Raw genomic sequence first — 7,191 nt, 5'->3', positions numbered from 1 at the left:
TAAGTATAAATATACTCCACTAATAGAGGTTACAGAAGAAAAAAAATAAAAAATAAAATAAAAATTTGGGGGGGGGGGGGGGGGCGGGCAGGGGCCATGGCCACCCCTGACCCACCCCTCCCTCCACCCCTAGTGGTGGGGTCCACCTGATAGATGATCCAACGACTAAGAGACCTCATTGTACTTGTATTGTAGACTTTCTCGTACTAGACCTCCATAGCAACCTAAATCTATATACACCGTGCTTTACATTTAATTACAAGGGTTTATAATCAGCAAATACAATATCACATTTTACCCTAAAAGATTTTATATGTGACCATAGCTTTTGGTGAAAATGCAGAAGAAATCAAAATTGATATTTTAATGTTTCATATTTAATTCATCTTTTGGTCGAGTGTTCACAGGCCAAGAAAAACCATCATTTGATATAAAAAAATTAAAAAATAAAAAATAAAAAATTTCTTTTTTTGGGCTCAAACCCCCTTGGATCCCGCAGCAGAAGAAATCAAAATTGATATTTTAGTGTTTCATATTTAATTCATCTTTTGCTTGAGTGTTCACAGGCCAAGAAAGCTTCTTTTGATATATAAAACACATGAGACAACTTGCATGGTTTGATATATTGCTTCCTTGCTTCCTTGTCAAGTACAAACAATCCCAAGAAAAGAAGATGCAACTCATGAATTATTCCTTTCTATAGTCTCTCTTTATCTCTCTCTCTAAATCAATACACACACACACACATATAAGTTTGTCTATGTAAGAAAAGTATATTACTCTTGAACTTGGGTTTGCAGCTTTCTTCCAGTCATATAAATCATAATCTTAATGCTTGAATCCATACTTCCATAGAGCTGTTCACCAGGGCAACAGTTAGGTAGGCAATGTAATGCGTGAGTGCATCAGTGCATGCAATTTCCTGGTGTATACTTTTATTCTTTAGAATGATCATTTGGTTCAATCAAGTAATTTATATAATGTGTTACAATATCTTTCTATTACACTACATACATACACTTGTTTTTTATATATATGTACAAACAATGTTAAATTGTTGTTTTTTCCTTCTAGCACTAGTGTTCAATAGTATGATTTATTTATCAATTTAATACTGATCAAGTAATTATATATGTTGGCAGATAAAAAATTTGTCGCAGTTCGAGCTACTTAATTCCTCTGGTGCATATATTGAAGTTATTTGCACTGAAATAAGGTATGAATTTGAAATTTTTTATTAAGATATTACTGTTGATGCGTTACAACATCTTTCCCTTATAATACACACACACACACACATATATATATATATTGTGCTCATAATTTTTATTTTTTTGCTTTTACCATTATTATTTAATAGTATGATTTATTAAGTTAATGCTAATCAAGTAATCATGTTTGTTGGCTCTTAATAAATTTGTCACAATTTCAGCAACTCAATTCCTTTGATACTGTGAAGTTATTTGAATTGAAATAAGGTGTGTATTTAAAAATTTCTATTAAGATATTAGTCTTTATGTGTTGCAATATATTTCCCTCACAATAGACACATGTATATATATGTGTGTGTGTCATATAATGGTAATTTGTTATTTATTTATTTTTATTTTTGCTTTTAACACTATTATTTAATATTATGATTTATTAATTTAATGCTAATAAAGTAATTATGTATGTTGACAGATAAAAAATTTGTCACAATTTCAGTCACTTAATTCCTTTGGTGCTGTGAAGTAATTTGAATTAATATAAAGTGTGTATTACAAATTTGTTGTTAAAATATTAGCGTTCATGAGTGATTTTATCTTTTCATTACAATAAATAATATATATATATATATAAATAATATACATGTGTCTATATATATGTTCAGACAGTATTAAATATTTTATTTATTTTATTTTAGTCTTACGGCTTGTTCAATGGTATGGTTTATTAATTTAATACCATAATATAGTACAACTTTGTATATTTCGTCTTATTTTCTTAAATGGGTAGTTGAAGGGACCCAAAAAAATCCCACTGGGCCGGATCCGGCCCAGCCCACTCATTCAGGAAAAGACTCCAACAACTTCCTAGGCAATCATTCTAGGAATTGGACCTAAACTTTGTGGTGGGGCAACCCAATTGAAACTAATTTTAGGGCAGCCTTATTAACTTTGATTTGGTAATTAAAATAAGACGTGTTTACTTTGATTTGGTAATTAAAATAAGACGTGTTTATTTATTATTAGTTTACATTAACACTGAGTATATTACATATCCTCACTAGTGAGGACTTAAGTATTGCGCTTGTGTATATATATTCATGAGACTAAGAACATCTCCAACTGTTGTGTATATTTTTTTTGTGTAAATCTGATGTGTCATGATAAATTTATACAAAAAATTTAGATTTTTTTTTAACTCCAATAGTTGTTTTATACCGTTTGTGTAAAAAAAAAATTCCAAATAACAACCAACCACATGTTATGTCAGTACCACATAAAACTTGTATAAACTTACTTAATATATGGTTGGTTCTTTAATAGAATGAGAAAAAGCTTTAATGGAATGAGAAAGATGAAAGAGAAACTGTGTAAAAAAATTGTGTAAATTAAATTTTAAAAGTATAGTACATATATGTAGTATATTGTGCTCATAATTTTTATATATTGTGCTCATAATTTTTATTTACAAATACAAATCATACGTGACAATATAAATTTTACACAAAATAATATTTTAATAGACTGCAAGATACTCTAAGATAGTATTAATATATATATGAGAGTCCTTAACAAGGTTGCAAATAGGTTAAAACCGATTAAGAATGTCTACAGAAGGTTCGAATACGAAATAAAAACATACCAAAAACAAGAGATCCCACAACTATGAAGAAATGTGCTACTGGTTTCAAAAACTGCATGTGATTGGTGGCACTTCCTAGAACTCTCCAACTGAGAGTAAATGGAATAAAGTGCGACTTGTTGGGCTCCACAAAAGTTCCAACGAGTATCTTTAAAGTGTCGAACTTCTTTGAATTTAGATTTTTCCAAATAAAAGCACAAATGCAAAGTTCTAGCCTACCAAACTTCAAACCCACATTGTTCTCACTCAAATATTTGTTCTAAGTGGTGTTCTCATCAAATTAAGATATCCATGCACTTGTTTTTCAACTTGTCAAAGCCGAGACCCAAAATAAAATCAAAATTACAACTCGGTTGAACAATTTTGACATTAAAATTAGTCAACATAAAATTAAGTTTCTCACAAGCTTTTCCTTATGTAAATATTATATAAAGACGTATGATCTTTCTTTTTCTTTTTTTCTTATCTTTTTCCTCTCTAGAACAACTTGTGTCTTTGGAAGGTAAAAATAATAATAATAAATAAATAAATAAAAGAAAGGAAAATAAAAATCACAACTTGCTCCGAACAATTAAGCTCTCAAGTAAAAAAAAAAAGGGTGTTGAACAAGTTGTGCTCATTATATTATATATATATATATATATATATATATATATATATATATATATAAGGGTTAAATTAATAAAACCCCCATCTACTTTCATACTTTTGGCACTTTACCCATTGTACGATTAATTTTTTTTTTTTTTTTTAATTGATCAAATCTCAGTTAAAGTAAACGGTAATATGACATGTGCTTTGTGAGTTTTACATGACTAAAATTACCGCGTTAAATTTACTGAAGTGTTATATTTACGAAACCCCCTGTATGTATACTTTCAATTTTTGACACTATACTCCATATATGTACTATAAAAATTCATAAATAAGATATAATATTAAACTATATAATCTATAATACTAAAAGTTAAAAATAGCTAAAACTATCTTAATAGATTACATTATATAAAAATTAGTAATTATACAAGAAATACAATTTATAATAAATATGTTTGTAAAATAATATACTTATAAAAAACACATAGTATGATATTTGAGATTTTAATTAAATATTATAAAAATATTCATAATATATTATACAATACCTATATAATATGTACTATAAAATATGAAAGAATAGTATAATATTTGAGTATAGTATGATTATATAGTATTTTTATTTAATTGTATAATACGACGTATATTTATGACCCCATTCACATAAATAGAGGCAACGATACTGAAAATTACAATATATTGTATATATAATTAACTTTGCTATTATTAGCTAATATGTATATTATAATTTTATATATTGCAAACAATATATGGAATTATATAGGAAAAATATATATATATTGCAAACAATATAATCTATAATATTAAAAATAAACAATAAATTCATTTTGGTAATTCCATCAATGACGGTTCGGATAGGATTTGTATATGGAACATTTTGATTGTACAAAAATTAAGTGACAAAAAAGCAGCAATACATGGGCAATTCGTGATTTTAACCCTATATATATAATACAGAGTCGTGTTTATTTATATATTAACAAGTCGTGTTCATTATGTATAATAAAACTTCTATTTTCTTTGAGAATAGAGAAAAAGAATTTTTTTCAAGAGAAATTTTGATTTTTTGTTGGCTGAGAATACCATAGTAAATACTCTCATAATTATAGGGTTGTTGTATTATTACTATTATTATTACTATTATTATAATAATAAGCAAGTCTCATACAACTGGCAGACTGGCACTCCGAGTCCACGACAAAGAATCCCAGCATAATTTAGGGAATGCAACCTATTTATACTTTATACATAGTATTATTATGTTGCATGGTTGTATATATCATGTGGGACAAAAGTTAATTGGTTTATAATATGGAGCTAGATTCCTCCATTAATGAAGTCAATAGAGCAGAATTGTTAGTGAACTTGGAACCTTTTGTCCAACTCGAGTTTTCTTCTTCAAATTTTTGCTGCAACAAGGACCAACATTTTTTCTTGATTTGACCTCAGTCACTGCCATTCCATGATCTCTTAATCAAAAACAAATTTTTTGAAATCAATCAAAACTTTCCACAAGAATCAACTCAATGTGTAGTAATTGACTCTGATACTAATCCAGTGGAAGATTTAGAAAATTTTGTATTTTTAGAAACAAATATTTTTCTAACTTTACTTATTTTAACAATTAATCAATAAATGCAAGATAATATCAAACAAAGTAATAGAGATAGACACCAGAATTTTTAACGAAGAAACCCCCATTGGTAAAATAGATCAACAGTTTACGTGGGAAAACCTCGTGGACTCTGCAATCCAAAGTACCGATCCACTATGTTTGAAATAAATTACAATAGACTTTGTTCTGGCTCACAGCCTATCGTTCTACCAAACACCAATTGCTGACAATCATCTAACTTTGCGACATCCCGTCCAACAGCACTTGACCTCAGTCTTACTCTTGATCTCTGTAGAAGAATTGTTGATAGATCAAATAACACTCCTCGAATGGTTTGACCTTTCAAAGTGTGATCGCTTCACCTCTATTCTTTAATATCTGAATTTGATGTAGAAGTAGATCTATTTTTCTTTGATCGTTGTAGATGCGAGACTTTGATCACGATCAGAATTTGAATAACACTTTAAACTCACTCTTGTGTTTATGTGTGTGTTTTAGAAAGAATGACAGAAAAATCAACTTTGATTTTTTTCAAAAATATCTCTCAAAGGTGGTGTGTCGTCGCGTCACCAACGTTTAAAGATGCACTAAGAGTGTGAGTGTGAAATGTGACCAAGTTTTAAATTTATAAAAGCCACCACTATCTCTAACTAAAAATATAGCTAGGGTGAGTAGGGATCGTCCGAAGGGATTATAGGCGTACCTGCAATGGAAACAATGTATAGGATTAATAGGTCGAGTGATCAAAAGGTAGTGTGTTTGGTTGATTAGACTACAAACTAAACTAAACAAGTTCAATGTAAAATAAGCAATTTAAATGAAATCTAGAGAAAACAAGAGAATGAGGTCTTGGGGTCTAGAGGTCACCACTAAACATCACCATTCTAGACATTCAATGTATAATTAATGAGGGGAAACATGTGTTACAATTTGAGAGTGTGTGATTGATTGTTTCAACAAGCATGGATGGCCAATTAAGCATATATTGTCTAAGCAACCTAGTGAATAGCACAATACATCAAGCTAAGCCATTAATCCTTCCTTTAAGCTCACAATCCAAACACATCACATTGTTAGAGAATAATATTACTTGCATTCATAAGCATGGAACATCAAATAACAAGCATGGATTGTCTTCCCATTTAACAACTAAGGCAACTACACTATAACTAAATTAAGGACATGAAAATTAAATTAAATAAACTAAGAGAGAGACACAATTCATCAAGACATGAGTATGAACCATAAAATAAACCACAATAGTATTCTATTAAGCACTATGCCTTGACAATTTCTAGATCCATAGCATCAACACACATAGACATGCATCAATAACACAAAAACTAGAGATAAACACATGAACATCTATTCTAGCATACATAGACATATGGATATAATGAAATGATCAATTGGAAGTATTAAACCACACAAATCATTGAATAAACAAGATTCATATATAAAATAAGTGTCAAAACAAGATTACAACACAAATCCCCTCAAAATACAAAGCATTAGAGTCTAGAAGGCATGCTTAGGGCTAACTTTAGCCCCAAGAAGATGTTTAGCCACTCATTGAAGTAGTCATCCAACCCTCAAGGGCTATCTCCATGGTAGGAATGGCCTCCTTCTTGATGGAACCCTAGAAGAATAGAAGAACTCCCAAGAATGTGTCTCTAGCTTCTCCTCCTCTCCTTTTTTTCTCTCTAAGAACGTTTCTAAGTATATATGTAAAAAGTAGCTCAAATCTTTATATAGGTAGCTCAAGTGTCACACCCAATGGTCTGGACTCGTGCACAAGGGCTCCTCCAATGATTGCACCATGAGACAACTTTTAATGAGCTGGAATTTGATTTAATTTCCACTTGAGAGGGTTCGATCGATCGAACTATATTGAGATCGATCGAACATTGGTGAGATCCTTCGAATGCTGCAGAGATCGATCATCCTTGGCGGTGCCTTTTTGAATAAAGACAAATCTCTGAGATATTTTCGGATATTTTGGGAAAGAGACAAGAGTGGTAGGTAGGGTGGTAGGTGTGGATAAGATCGAATATTTTCGATCGATCAAAGATAAGTTGGATCGATCGAACATGGTAGAATAGTTTGGA

The 7,191-nt window shown here is 30.1% G+C and overlaps 1 protein-coding gene across 1 annotated transcript in view; it reads left to right on the top strand.

The window, feature by feature from the left end:
* Positions 1-813: 813 nt before the first annotated feature.
* LOC132300411 (UPF0481 protein At3g47200-like) overlaps positions 814-7,191 on the top strand; it is a 29,268-nt gene continuing 22,890 nt past the window's right edge. The window contains exons 1-2 of the mRNA XM_059797456.1: positions 814-880; positions 1,143-1,216. The gene's annotated coding sequence lies outside the window, so the exon portion shown is untranslated. The remainder of the gene's footprint in view (positions 881-1,142; positions 1,217-7,191) is intronic.

This window comes from Cornus florida, unplaced genomic scaffold, assembly GCF_030987335.1.
Source record: "Cornus florida cultivar Cherokee Brave unplaced genomic scaffold, ASM3098733v1 CherokeeBrave_3.0.0_Hap2_Chr03, whole genome shotgun sequence".
In the NCBI taxonomy this organism is placed as follows: domain Eukaryota; kingdom Viridiplantae; phylum Streptophyta; class Magnoliopsida; order Cornales; family Cornaceae; genus Cornus; species Cornus florida.
This window is presented reverse-complemented; position numbering and strand designations above follow the sequence as displayed.